Genomic DNA, 14,689 nt, shown 5'->3' on the forward strand with positions numbered 1-14,689 from the left:
TGGGGCCAGATGCCATGATCTTAGTTTTTTTTAATGTTGAGTTTCAAACCAGCTTTTGCACTCTCCTCTTTCACCCTCAACAAGAGGCTCTTTAGATCCTCTTTGCTTTCTGCCATTAGGGTGGTATCGTCTGCATATCGGAGGTTGTTGATAATTCTCATAGCAATCTTAATTCCGACCAGTGATTCATCCAACCCGGCGTTTCTCATGATGTACTCTGCATATAAGTTAAATAAGCAGGGTGACAATATGCAGCCTTGTCGTACTCCTTTCCCAATTTTGAACCAATCGGTTGTTCCATGTCTGGTTCTTACTGTTGCTTCTTGACCCTTGTACAGGTTTCTCAGGAGACAGGTAAGGTGGTCTGGTACTCCCATCACTTTAAGAATTTGCCACAGTTTGTTGTGATCCACACAATCAAAGGCTTTAGCGTAGTCAGTGAAGCAGAAATAGACGTTTTTCTGGAATTCTCTTGCTTTCTCCATGATCCAGCGAATGTTGGCGATTTGATCTCTAGTTCCTCTGCCTCTTCGAAACCCAGCTTGTACTTCTGGTAGTTCTCGGTTCGCATACTGCTGAAGCCTAGCTTGTAGGATTTTGAGCATAACCTTGCTGGCATGTGAAATGAGTGCAATTGTGCGGTAGTTTGAACACTCTTTGGCGTTGCCCTTCTTTGGAATTGGAATGTAAACTGACCTTTTCCAGTCTTGTGGCCATTGTTGAGTGTTCCAAATTTGTTGGCATATTGAATGCAGCACTTTAACAGCATCATCTTTTAGGATTTTAAATAGCTCAGCTGGAATACTGTCATCTCCACTAGCATTGTTGTTACTAATGCTTCCCAAGGCCCACTTGATTTCACTCTCTAGGATGTCCAGCTCAAGTTCAGTGACCGCACTATCATGGCTATCAGGGACATTCAGATCTTTCCTGTATAGTTCTTCTGTGTATTCTTTCCACCTCTTCTTAATCTCATCTGCTTCTGTTAGGTCCCTGCCTTCATTGTCCTTTATCATGCCCGTCTTGGCACAAAACGTTCCCTTGAGATCTCCAATTTTCTTGAAGAGATCTCTTGTCTTTCCCATTCTGTTGTTTTCCTTGATTTCTTTGCATTGTTCATTTAAGAAGGCCTTCTTGTCTCTCCTTGCTATTCTCTTGAACTCTGCATTCAGTTGGATATATCTTCCCCTTTCTCCCTTGCTTTTCGCTTCCCTTCTTTCCTCAGCTACTTGTAAAGCCTCATCAGACAGCCACTTGGCTTTCTTGCATTTCTTTTTCTTTGGGATGGATTTCGTTGTTGCCTCCTGAACAATGTTACGGACCTCCGTCCATAGTTCCTCAGGCACTCTGTCTATCAGGTCTAATCCCTTAAATCTATTCCTCACCTCCACTGTCTAAATACATTTTGAAATTACTCTGCTGTTAATCACTCATCTACTCCACTGTGAGAATGCTGGAGGAGTCAATCTGGTATAATGGGAAAGGTGTAACAGTGATTTTGTAACACATTCTTTAAAGGATGGTAATACTGAGCTCATTGAAGCTAGATATGACTGTAGGTGGATTAGTGGAAAAGTGCTTTTCTCACCCCTGCATAACAACCATGACGGCTGTTAAAATACCGGAGCTTTGGCCTCCTTTCCCTCCTGGTCTTTCTAGTCGGCAACTGAGGGAGGCAACCACAGGGTGTAATTCCTTGAAACAGAAAGGAGAGGGGGAGAAGGACTGAATTTACTACACTCAGCATTATGGGTCGCGATAAGGATGCTTGAGCACATGTCCCGTATGCTGTACTGGAGGGATGCAGAACCGTATCTGCACCTGCTAGGATTCCCCAGATGGCCATGCCCCCTTCCCCTGGCCCCACCCACTTTCCCTTGACCACCAAGCCTTTGGTGGTTTCCTGGATTTGTGCAGTTTTCCCGTTCAACAGGTTGAACGGCCTCCCCTAAGTCTTCGTTACTGGCAGTTAAACTGAAATATGCTGGTAGATTTGGTATTTTCTCTCTGCCCCTTTGCCTTTGGCCCCGCCCACCACTGGAATGCAGCCCCCGAGAGCGTCTCGGAAATGGAATTCAGCCCTCAGGCTGAAAGAGGTTCTGTACCCCTGCTGTACAGCTATTATGTTTCTTCTCTTTTTAATTACTGAATGGTGCTGACATTTCTTTATGCAGGTCTTGTGCTGGTGTGTACTACTATCATCCAATTGCCCATGCGGTAATGATCCATAGGTGGAAGAAATAAAGCAACTTCTGAAGATATCTAATAACTTTCTAGATCAGATGCTTTTATAAATAACAAACCCAGTCCCCCTGGGAACTCTCCCAGACAAACCCATGTCGGAGAGCTGGAAGGGAGGACTCTGCTGTCCGGACACATAGTCTCACATCCCACCTCAGCTCTCACAAGAACCCTGAATACCTTGCCAGCATGTTTCCTCTCAACATTGGCCTGGACCTTGCTTGTAAAACCTCCCCAAATGCCTGCACGTCCTGTGTCTTCAAACAGCTGTGCCTTCAGGTTATGGCTGTTTCGTCAGATGGGTTCTTCTTGCATCTCCTCCCTGCAGTCTCAGCTGCAGCTCTTGGCGCCACAGGTCCTCTATGGGTCTTTGGACTATTCCTTCCAGCACTGATGTTGAGGTTGCTCCAGTGGCTGAGAACTTGCCGGCTGCGGCCATCCCATCTTGCTCTCTGCACAAATGGCTGTGGCTGTTCCTGTTGGGATAGTGATGCCAGGTAATCTCACAAAATGGGGCACAAGCTAAGAGTTAATTTGTCCTTAAGAGTTTTAAAGCAGTTCATAGGCATAATAACAATGGTCACTTAGGGTGCAGAGCTAATTAACAGCTCTGGCTACATCAGAGAGGCTTATATGTAAACACGGGTCCCAAGGGGATGGGGTGGGGGAATGTTGCTTTTTAGCCTGGCTTTCTTGTATATAAAAAGGCCTGGTTCACATGTAACAACAACCCAGAATATGGGTTGAGTATAGGTTGTTGTTGAATCATGGATTGTAGTTATGTGCAAACCCTGCACTATGGTTTAACCTTGGGTAGTTTACCTGGAACAACCCAGGATGAGAACCTATGGTTTGTTGTTGGGTTGTGAACTCTGGGTTGTTCGTGGTTAACAACCCATAGTTAAACCATAGTGCTGGGTTTGCACATAACAACCCACGACTCAATGACAACCATTATTCAATGACAGCCCACACTCAACCCATACACTGGGTTGTTGTTACGTGCAAACCAGGTCAAAGACTAGCATGCTCACTATGTTCTGTGGTAGTAGTGATTTCAGTCTGTTAGAAGCCTGGCCTGATTTGCTCTGCTTCTTAATCAGGGACCTATCTGTTTATAACTCAGTAAGATTTGCCAAGCCGTTCACTTTCTAGATTCAGCCTGCTTTATTCATTCGCTTCTGCTCACAGTTCCCACTGTTGTTGAGGCTGCTTCAGCATCTGCTTCTCCTCTGCTCCCTTCTGAAGCCCCAGCCCCTTTTCTAGGGCCAGGACTGCATGTGGCAGCTGTTGTTGGCTGCGCATCCCTCCCTGCTACTTCTCTGGCTTGGTCACGATTCCTTCTGATCAGGCTGGCTTGTATGGGTAGGAGCTGCATAGTCCAGCCAGTTGCAGCACCATGCAGTGAAATGAATGGAAGCTGCACTGTGCTTTTGCACAAATTCCTGTTTGTTTCAGATTGAGGCCGGTACCAGACTAATCACTGCCTGACATGTTGATGGATAAGGCGATGATATAAGGGACAACCTTAGCCACCACCATATGGTAAAAGAGTTGCAACATTTTCTCTGTGATTTAGACATAGCACCCATCACTCATATCTTCATAACTTCAAGGCTAAGGGCCAGCTCACACCTGGATATTCATCATTCATTTGCAGTAGCATCAAATACTGGCCTGTATGTACGAATGAACTGACATATATGTCATAGGCCCAAGATGATGCAGAGAGGTGATCACAAGAAACAAAGCGGATTTTATTTAAATAGTTATGGTACCAACCAAAGTGTAGAGTTTAATGTAGCCCAGGGGTGAACACAGAAAGCTGCCAGATACCAGGTCAGAATATCTGTCCATCCAGCTCAAGGGTGGGCAACTGTGGGAGATCCGGAGACCATTTTCACCTCCTTCAATCCACCCCTCATGAGCCGCACTATTAAAAAAAAAATTGTCAGTTTGCCACTGAAATTTGGTAACAAACCAAATTTTGCATAATGCTAAAAGGGTTAAATTTAGCTTGTTTACAAGCCAAATTTTTTCATTTTAGCTCTCTGTAGCAGGTACGGAGCACTAAAACTGACAAACGTAACTTGCAAAGAAGGCAAATTTGACCCTTTCAGCTGCTACAGAGCAGCATTTTGTTTGTTTAAGACTGTTTTATGGCGCAATCCCATGCATGTTCAGACAGAAAAATGTCCTACAACTCCCAGCCGTTCCCCAGCCAGCCATGCTGGCTAGGGAATGCTGGGAGTTCTAGGACTTCTTTTCTGGCTGAGCATGCATAGGATTGCACCCTAAATGCCCCCCCCCCCCAGTTTATGCTGCTCCAAACGTTGCAGACCCTAAGGCCCCAATTCTAAGCGCATCGGGGAGGAACAACGTGAGTTCCGAATCAACATGCGCGTGGGCCTGCCGTGCACGCTGCGCCTTCTGAAGCATCGATGCCGGACTTGAAAGAAAACGTGGCGGAACAGCGTCACTCTCGCTCTCAGTCTTCCCCCTGCGCTGCCTCGTTGCGTCCCGCCGAGCGCGCGGAGCTGCCCGCCTCCCCCCGGGTCGAGGCAGGAAGGGGGAGGCAGCTCAGCGCACGCTCGTCTCATTGGCCCGGCCCGGTGGGAGGCGGCGGCGCAGGACTCTTCAGCCGAGCCCTTTTCTGTCGGAGGGTGACGAATCACGCGTGAACCTTGCCTTTAAGGCGTGCGGTTGTGCGTGGGAGAGGCACTGGCCGGCGGAGTGAGGCGCCGGCGCGGCTGATCGTGGGGCTCGATCCCCGGGGCAGCAGGAGCCGGGGCGGCGAGAAGCGGTAGCGTGCGGGCGGCGGGGCGCGCGCTGTGGCGCAAGGTCAGCCGGGGGCCCCTGCAATGCGGAGCTGCTGGGCGCGCGGGAGGCGTCGGAGCGAGGGCGCCGGGCGCCGCGGAGAGGCTCGGGCTGTTGATGGTCCGGGGAGGCAGGGGAGAAGGCGGCAGCCGCTGCGGCGGCAGGAGGGAGCAAAGCGGGGGCAGGGCAGGGCAGGGCGGGGGGGGGCGGCTGGAGGAAGGCGCTGCGGCGGCATCGTCGGCTCTGCGTGGCCCGCCCCGGGCCCCGGTGGCGGCGGCCGCGGCGGGGTGGGGGGCCTGCTGTGTCAGGAGCCGCGGATTGGAGCCAAGCGGCCGCCCAAGCTCTGCAGCTCCGCGCGAGCATCCCTGGTGGCTTGGTTGCTGTCCCGTGATAGCAAAGGCAGCTGAGGGGGTGGGGGAGGGGATGCTTGCTCCGCTCAAAGGAATACCCAGGCCCATCTCAGCCCAGTTGAACCCAACCCTCCCCCCGCAGCTGGCTGTGTTTGGGTGACTGGCTTGAGTAAGTCACCCCCACCCCGTCCCAAGACAGCCTTATTGGTCATAGTAATAATAATAAATCCAAAATCCATATAGCGTAATACCATTATTAGGCCAACGCAGCGATCACCCCCAAGTGGGCAAGCTTTCAAGATCTCCAGATCTCTTCATCAGGTGAGAAGGTGAGTCAGTGGGGAATAGGGAGGAAAAACAGAAAAGAAAAAAGGGCTGGCTCGATACTGTAGTGAGAATGTCTGCATGGTCAGAGGCTGAAGATGCCAGTCCAGAGCTGTGTTACCGCTGGGTAAATTGCGAAGGGCTTTAAATTCCTTCTGGCGATATTCACACCATCCCATGAAACAGATGGTAGGGTTGCCACCCTGTGCATCCTTACTGGCCAGTCAGTCCTGTTGAATACAGTGGGACTTAAACATGCATAGCATCAGGCTGCACAAGCCTGGGCACACTTACTAACTCGGGAGTAACTCCCATTGAAATTGGTAATATTGGGCTGCCCATTGCTCTTTAAATGCGCTCCTGTCTCAGGGACGGAGGCAGCTTTGCCCATTTTTTGCCCATGCTTATGTCGGAGTGGTAACTCTAACCTGCTTTAGTGCTTGGGAGGACAGACTCAAATGCTGCTAATAATCAGCTGTTCAGGATTAATTCAAGATAGGTGTGTGAGATCTCATGAGTGTTCCCCTGGGTTGGTTGGCTGGTTTGGCTTTTTTCACTCATGGCATGCCGTAATGCCAGTATAAAAGCTGCACTGGCTAGAAAGTTCTTCTTTTTTTTAATGGCCTTCTTCTGCTTCATACCCTGTATTCACTTTCATATGGCGCACAGAGAGCACCTCACAGCATTTGCTGTGTCATGTTTTGTTCTGTGTTTAATAGACTTGGCGTGTATGATCTGGTTTGCATGTAATGACAACCCAGGGTATGGGTAGCATCCAATGTTGTTCTTATATAGAGTAGACGTGTTGAAATGAATGGGACTCAAGTTAATCGTTGAATCATGGATTGTTGTTGAATTGTGGGTTGTCATTACGTGTGAACCCCACACTAGGGTTAACTGTGGGTTGTTAACCATGAACAACTCAGAGTTTACAACCCAGAACCAAACTATGGGTTCTCTTCCTGGGTTGTTCGTGGTTAACAACCCATAGTTAAACATAAAAGGGTTTGCACATAATGCAAACCCATGATTCAGTGACAACCCATACTTGTCATTATGTGCGAACCGGGCCTATATTTGAATGGACAGCTGACACCCAGGGCAATAGCATCTGGTTTGTGTCACTGTCGTAACAATATAGCGAGCTATCCCTGGTACTGAGAAATTGATTAATGAAGTCCTGAGTATTTGATTTTACTTCCCAGATGATGTGAACTATAGTTTTGGCAATTAGAAGAGCCTCTAGGTTTCTATGGAGAAATTTGATAGGGCCCAGCCAAAAATGCATTTTTGCATTTAACGAGGATGTTTTAAAAATACAAATTGTTATGATGGTGAGGCCCAGGCGGGATTGGGACTGAGGTGGGTAGGGACTGCGTTGCAGCTAGATAATTTTAGACCCTCGACTTAATGGTTTTATCCCTCCCCCTGCTTTAGATAGCCATGTGTATTATACACACCAAAAATTTATCTTTGCTACGACCACCCTGCCTTCATTCCATGCTTTAAAACTGCTTCTCCATTCCTGATATGTTAGAGCAACCCCCCTAAAACAACAACCTCTGTTTGCTAACCCTGATATAAAAAAGGAATACTCTGAGCATGTCCAGTTTTGCATTTTAACCTCGCTTAAATTAAAGCACCATCATGACTGTAGTAATAAAATTGAGTTTTCTTCTGCTGCCCTGATGTGGAACACACTTACTTGGGAATAAACACCACTTTGGATTTTAAGGATTTTAAGTAAAAATAATAAAATGAGTAGAGGTAACCGTGTACATGCTCAGCCAGCCACCTCTGACTATAACATTTTTTTTTTTATGTCTATGCTGGCCCAGGTGCAGATGCCTTGATCACCTGCCAGTCTCTGGGTGGGCACTTGGACCCCAAGGTTCTGCCTTTGCTGCACCATTGGGTAGGGATGGGGATTATACTCCTTCCCTGCCATGAACCTGATAAAAATCTCCTCCTCCAACACAGCTATTTGCATTGGGGGGAAAGCTCCCATTGGCGCAGATACTCTTGGGATGTATATATCCTTTCTGGCCGCCCCTCCAAAGTCATGTTTCCTTACATTTGCTTCAAGAGGAAGAAACTAGTGTGGATTCCCTACTAAAATTTGGTGTTGTGCTTTCCATCTCTTTCCCCCTTGTCAAAATCAGGGCAGTTTCTCACTCTGCGCAAGGGTCCCATTTGCCACCCCCCACCCCCCACCGGTGTTTCCCACAGTAACCATGCCAAGTGTGAACAGTGTGCATCCCTAAATGCGCAGAGGGCCTGTACTGGGGAGCCAGACGTAACTGTGGTTCACTGGCATCTGGCCCTGTGTGTGAGGCTGTGTCTGTTCTTTGTATAGACCGCTGCTTGGGAATACCGCTGTAACATGGGTCTTACAGTGGCAAATCAATGGCTACCAGCATTATGGCTATATATTACTTCCAGGATCAGAGGCAGCATGTGTCTGAATACCAGTTCCTGGGGAGTAAGAAAAGGAAAGGCCTGTTTCCCTCATATCCTTCTTGTGGGTTTCCCAGAGGCATCTGGTTGACCGCTGTGGGAAACGGGATGCTGGACTGGTTAGGCCTTTGGTCTTATCTGGCTTCTCTGGCTACTTTTTACTGTTCTTAAAGTGAAAGTGGTTTTGAACTATAAGCATGTGCTGTGGCTACTGTTGAGAGAACTAGGTATTACTATATGTAGGACACACTCCTTTTTCTTATGCTGATGTCGTTTTGGCACCAGGCCTTTGTATTTTCTTTGGTGCTTTAACTTTTTAATTTTAATTAAATTAACTGTTTAATCCAGTTACTGTTGTATGATAGTCTCCTAGATTTTCTCCTGTTAGCCTACGTTGGTGCTTATTAATTATGTTATTCTGTTCTGGATCTTTGTAGAAAGGTGAGGTAGAAAAAGGTCTGGAACAGGATCAATCAATATCCCTGCATGTGAGAATCCAGACCAGGTTGCTTTCAGGTAGAGTTCCTGGGCCACCATGTAAAGTAGGGGTAGGCGACCTGGTCTCCTTTCCAGAGGAGAGTTGGAGGGCACATGGGGAGCTATAGGGGGGAAGAGATGATGTGGAACTCCTGTTCCACTAGTGATATCCTTCTGGTAGTAGAATGAAGATGCTGGATCCAAGCCCAGATGTTTTGGACGATAACTCACATAAGATCCAGCCAGCAAGAGCAATGGAGAGGGATTATGGGAGTTATAGTCCAAAACACCAAGGGCACTAGGTGGCCACCCTTGATCTAAAGCACCTGTACTACTTGGAACTCAGTTCCAGAGTTCACATGGTCAGATCAGGCTATCTGGTTTAACCACCAGGTTGCCTCTTTGATGTTTTCAGATTACATGAAATTGAGTTGAAGAGGATTCAGAGGCTTTTGTGTCCAACCTCTGCGTCCCCAAAGGCAGAACACTAACCCCCTATGGACTGGTTTGCATGATTGTGGTTGGTGAAATAAACCACGGTGGCTTATTCCCCTAGCTGCGCGTTCTGGTCACATGCTTGGGGGATTTGCATAATTACTCTGGGCAGCACAGCTTGTTGTGTCATGCAAACCTGGCCAGGGTGGCTTGTTGCCGTGGGTAACAAGCCACCCAGAACCCTACAGCAGCCCACAGGAACAAGCCATCCTGGCTGGGTTCTCGTGAGACAACAAGCTGATTAACCACCCTGTGATTGTGCGAACCAAGTCACTGAGTTATGCAGTTCCCTCATTTTACACACCACAAGCAGAAAGCAGGTACATCACCAAAAGATGCTTGCAGGGCAATTGGCTCCAGGCGATGGCAACCAGTGAGCCATGCCACATACTCTAGTAGCTGAAGGAGGGAAGGAACCTTAAGGAGCGCCTCCAGCAACACCAGACAGGCTGCTTAACAAGATCAGCCTTGGATGGCCTTCTCTCTGTCCCATTGGCCAGGACAGCTAGACTGGTGGGGACGAGGGAGAGGGCCTTCTCTGTGGTGGCCCCCACTCCGTGGAACTCCCTCCCTAGGGAGCTCCGCCATGCCCCCTCTTTAATGGGCTTCCGCCGTGCATTAAAAATGTGGTTGTTCAGGCAGGCATTTGGGGTGGGTTAGTTTTTTTTTTTTAGAAAATGATGTTTTTATTGTACAATTTTATTGTTTTAAACTGTTCTATTACATACTTGTACATTGCCTAGAGTGGCTGGGTGACCAGTCAGATGGGCGATTAATAAATTTAATATAAATAAATAAATAAACCTCCCAGGGGGCCACCAGCCAAGTGAACACAGGTGAAAATGCCTTCCTTGGCTCTTAGAGGAACTTTTATGTGTGATAGGCCTGAGCAGGAGTGGATGTGACACTGGAATTCTTCTGGAGGAGTCACATTAATCTAGGCCTTTAGCTGTAAAAGTCCCACATTTTTCTCTCAGTATACTGATAGGAAGGCAGAATCACAGTTCCCACAAACAAACAAACAAACAAATAAATAAATAGTGATGACTTTAAAGCTCTGCAGGGCAGGAAGATGTGCTGCTTGATGATTTTAGATTTTAATGAAGGACAGTGCCAGGCTGGAGAAGGGCTAGAGGACATTTTGGATGCAGCTGAGAAAGCTAATATCTGTCAAAGAGCATTTGTTTAGTTGTACATTGCTCACCACCTCAGGATGACCATGGATGGCATAGAGCTTCATTTTAACAAGCAAAGAAACATGTAATTAATTTTTGGATTGTCTTTTTTAAAGTGGGTTTTCATTACGAGAGTGCCATCTTTTACAGTGGTGCTTCATAAAAAAGGTGCTCTTTCTTAAAAAAAAAACAATCTTTGGTCTAGAAGGTGCCTGAAGAACTAGTTTGCACGTTAACCTTCTAAGGTTGCAATCTGATGCACGCTCACTGGGGTGGGAGAGCCCAATTGAACACAGTGGAACTTACTCTTGACTAAACCTGCAGACAAGATCTGAGAGTAAATCTCATCGAGCTCTGAACATCTGTTAAGGTGGAAAAGACAGAATACCTGCACAATGTCTTTGAATTGGTAGCACTAGGAGCCATTGGATGGGGATGATGGAAATTGTAGTCCAACATATCTGGAGGGCACCAGGTTGGGGAAGGCTGGGGTTGGATCCAGACTTCAGATAGTTATGACCAGCTCTAGTCCCATTTGTTTCAGTGTCTGGGTTCAGACAACATGCTAAGCCATGGTGGGTAAATTCTGGGAGCGGCCCATGAGGGGTTACTGTATTGTGTGTGGGGGGATGTTTCCCTGCCCATGATGGGTTAATTACCCCCATTAAGCCGCCCTTGTAACCCATGCTCTGCAGAAGGGGTAACATATCCCACAGTGGCTTACCATGTTGTTTGGTGAGCATGCGTGGGTAACGGGGACCTGCCATGGAGATGCACGTCTTGACCAGCCAAAAATGCTGCCTCCGCTCTGCTTTTGCTTGACAGGTCTCTATGGCCGACATCTGCCCAGCAACAGATGGAGCAGCTGCCGGGGGTGGGGGTGGGGTGCTGTTGCGCTCCTGTTGTGTCCTGATCTGATCCAGCTCTTCTTATGTTCTTAAATGGTTATTAAAGGCCCACCTCTAGGGATCAGCTTAAAATTGGGCAACCCTTAATCTCTGCTTTAACTCAGTGGTAAAGGGCTTTGCATGTGGAAGGTCGCAGGTTCAATCCTTGGCATCTACTCCAGGTAGGGCTGGAAAAACTCCTGTCTGAACCCTGGAAAACCTTGGTCACTCAATGTCAACAAGACTAGGCTAGATGGATGGTCTGAATCACTATAAGGCAGTTTTCTATGGGTTTGCTATTGTATTTCCGCAAGTAGGGCCCTCAGGCAATATCTGGCCTGCTTCTGACTTGACAATAGAATGTTGATAGCCTGTCATATTCAAGTGATATGTTCCCGTGATGGGACCTAAGATGACCCAAGAAGGCTGGGTGATGGTCAGAAGAGATGACTCGCCCAGATAGATCTCTAGCCAGGGAGAGGGGGAAAGTTGTCTCTGTGTGAAAAGAACAGTAGATTGCCATGTGAGAGAAAAGGCACCCCCACCCCAAGCTAAGGATGTTGTAACCTAGGTGACTATGAAGGAAACAGAGATGAAGAGAGAGATGGAGCTGAACGTGGGCTCTCTAAGGGCGTAACCCTATGCATATTTAGATAGGAAAAGAAAGTTCTACAACTCCCTGCATTCCCTGGCCAGCATGGGAATGCTTGGAGTTGTAGGACTTTTTTCTGTCTAAACACGCATCAGATTGCACCCTAAGTGTCTTAAGGTATTGGCTGTCTACTTGGTTGTGAGTGCTGTGAACTTCAGCTGTCTGTTGGAGTGCTTCAGCTGTGCCTCCATCTGTGCTCTACCTGCATATTTGTAAGTAAATGCAAATATTACAAAATACCAGTACTCCTCCAGTGACCTCTTTCCAAAGGGAAACTAAACCCATATAAATGCTGCATGCCATCACTGCTTGGAGAAATGGGGTAAGAGTAACAAGCTGGTGTTTTGAAGGATCATTTGAGGGAGTCTCTAATTAATTAGATTGCTTCTGTTCTCTGAGGATTAGCAAGGTTTCAGGGAGGATACCAAAACCTTACGTAATAATGAACTTCATTAAGCATACAGCAAGCGCTGGTTGTAAGGTTGCAGGGGGATATACTGTGATAGAAATTTGCAAGGTGAAGTTATAATATTTAAATGATGGTAAGATGCAATACTCAGTGATGTGCTGGAGATTGGGTATGATTGATCCAGATAGAGAGGGACGGGGTGGCTTACTTGAATGCCATTGTTGGCGGAAAGGCAGGCTGTTAAATACATAAATAAGCCTGTTAACCCTGATGATTACAATATATTCGTTTACTTATACACAGTGGAAAGAGAAGCATCATGATTGCAAGATCAGTCTGGAGACATGTTTATTAGTTATTTATTTATAGTATTTTTATATTTAATACCACCAGTGTGGAGTACAACACATCAAGAACAACGAAGACATCATCCTAAAAACAAAACCTTTATTATGAACATTAAAAGCAGCAGCACTATTAAAAACAATGTAAAAGGCCAAGTGAAAAAAGATGTGCTTTGACACCTTCTCTAAAAGCAGAGAGAGCTGGGACCGATTAAAGCTCTGAGGGGAATGCATTACACAATTTAGGAGTGACACAGGAGAACGCAGGCTTCTGCAAGTGGCAGGATCCTCAAAAGGGCCTCTTCTACCAATCTTAATACTCGGGCAGGTTCATAATAAGGCAGAAGGTCCATTAGATAGCCAGGCCTTAAGCCATTTAAGAATTTAACGAATAAAACCAACACCTTGAATTGAGCGTGAAAAATGATTGGCAATCACTGCAGATCTTTCATTTTATGAGCTTGATACCATGCACTAGTTAGTAGCCTAGCTGCTGCATATTACAGGGATTGCATTTATTAATAAATCGTTATAATAATAGAGGGAGGGAGGAAGAAATCCTTCTACAAATGTGAGAGGGAGCCCCCGCTGACAAAGTGTCAAGGTAATAAATTAAACAGACAGGGAAGTTAAGCAACCATGCGAATTAAGAAATAGGGTGAAGAGGCCAGGGAAATCAATACTTTGCCCTTTTCTGATAATAAATAACATCACTTTCCAGATAAATCCATGAATGAAAAACAGCTCTGAATGTAGAAAGCAAGTGTATTGTACAGAGTGTCCCATATGCAACTATCTGCTGGCTGGACAGAGCAGCTTTTAAACTGACCTCTGACGGAAAGCTGGTAAGAGCCAGTTTGCAAGAGCCAGTGTGGTGTAGTGGTTAGAATGTTGGACTGGGACTCAGGAGATCTGGGTTCTAGTCCCCACTCAGCCATGAAGCTCACTGGGTGATTTTGGGCCAGTCACTGACTCTCAGCCTAACCTACCTCATGGAAAACTCGTGCTGAGTCTGACCGAACAAAGGTAAGAGCCCACTATCGAGCCTACTCTGTGGCGGTGAGGGTGGCAAAGAGACAGTTCTTTTCCACCAGCATTGCATCTTCTCAGTGTCGTCCAGCAGAGCTTTTCCGAGTGGTTCGCGGCCTGTTACATTCTGGGCCAGGGACAGAGGCGGTGGAACCCTCGGTAGCACACTGTGACAAGTTTGCACAGCACTTTGAGGATAAAGTCGCTCAGATTCGTCATGAATTGGACACCACCATTAATGCAGTTCCATTGGTAGAGGCGTTCAGAGCACCGTCTGGTCCAGTTTTATTGGATGAGTTTCAGTTACTGAGGCCTGAGGATGCGGACAAGGTGCTTGGCCAAGTCCGATCGACCACCTGTGTGCTTGACCCTTGCCCTTCATGGCTTATTCAATCAAACAAGGAGGGGTTGTCCGGCTGGGTCCAGGAGGTTGTAAATTCCTCCTTGAGAGAGGGAGTGGTGCCTGCCGCTTTAAAAGAGGCGGTAATTAGACCACTCCTGAAAAAGCCTAACCTGGACCCAGAGGATGTTAACAATTATAGGCCAGTGGCCAACATCCCCTTCCTGGGCAAGGTGCTTGAGCGGGTGGTTGTAGGACAGCTCCAGGCACTGTTGAATGAAACGGATTATATAGATCCATTTCAATCAGGCTTCAGGCCTGGTTTTGGAACGGAAACTGCCTTGGTCGCCCTGTGGGATGACCTCTGCCGGGTGAGGGACAGGGGGAGTGCGACCCTGTTGATTCTCCTGGACCTCTCAGCGGCTTTCGATACCATCGACCATGGTATCCTTCTGGATAGGTTGTCTGGGTTAGGAGTTGGAGGCACTGCATTACAGTGGTTCTGCTCCTACTTGGATGGCCGATTCCAGAAGGTGGTGCTGGGGGATTATTGCTCTGTGCCATGGCAATTGTGCCATGGGGTTCCACAGGTCTCTATTTTATCCCCCATGCTGTTTAACATCTACATGAAATCGCTGGGCAAGGTTATCTGGAGGTGTGGGCTGAGGTGCCATCAATATGCAGATGACACC

At 47.2% G+C, this 14,689-nt stretch overlaps 1 protein-coding gene across 4 annotated transcripts in view; it reads left to right on the forward strand.

The window, feature by feature from the left end:
* The first annotated feature begins 4,823 nt into the window (after positions 1–4,823).
* The window catches only part of LOC146354893 (monoacylglycerol lipase ABHD6-like), a 41,726-nt gene continuing 31,860 nt past the window's right edge, over positions 4,824–14,689 (forward strand). The window contains exon 1 of one of the 4 annotated variants that reach the window (XM_084840128.1): positions 4,824–5,082. The gene's annotated coding sequence lies outside the window, so the exon portion shown is untranslated. Of the gene's footprint in view, positions 5,083–5,668; positions 5,738–14,689 lie in introns of those variants that run through there. The other 3 variants (XM_084840130.1, XM_084840132.1, XM_084840131.1) reach the window with 3 other exon arrangements.

Source organism: Heloderma suspectum, chromosome 2, assembly GCF_057233095.1.
Source record: "Heloderma suspectum isolate Gila_16-S chromosome 2, 16-S_ref, whole genome shotgun sequence".
NCBI classification, from domain to species: domain Eukaryota; kingdom Metazoa; phylum Chordata; class Lepidosauria; order Squamata; family Helodermatidae; genus Heloderma; species Heloderma suspectum.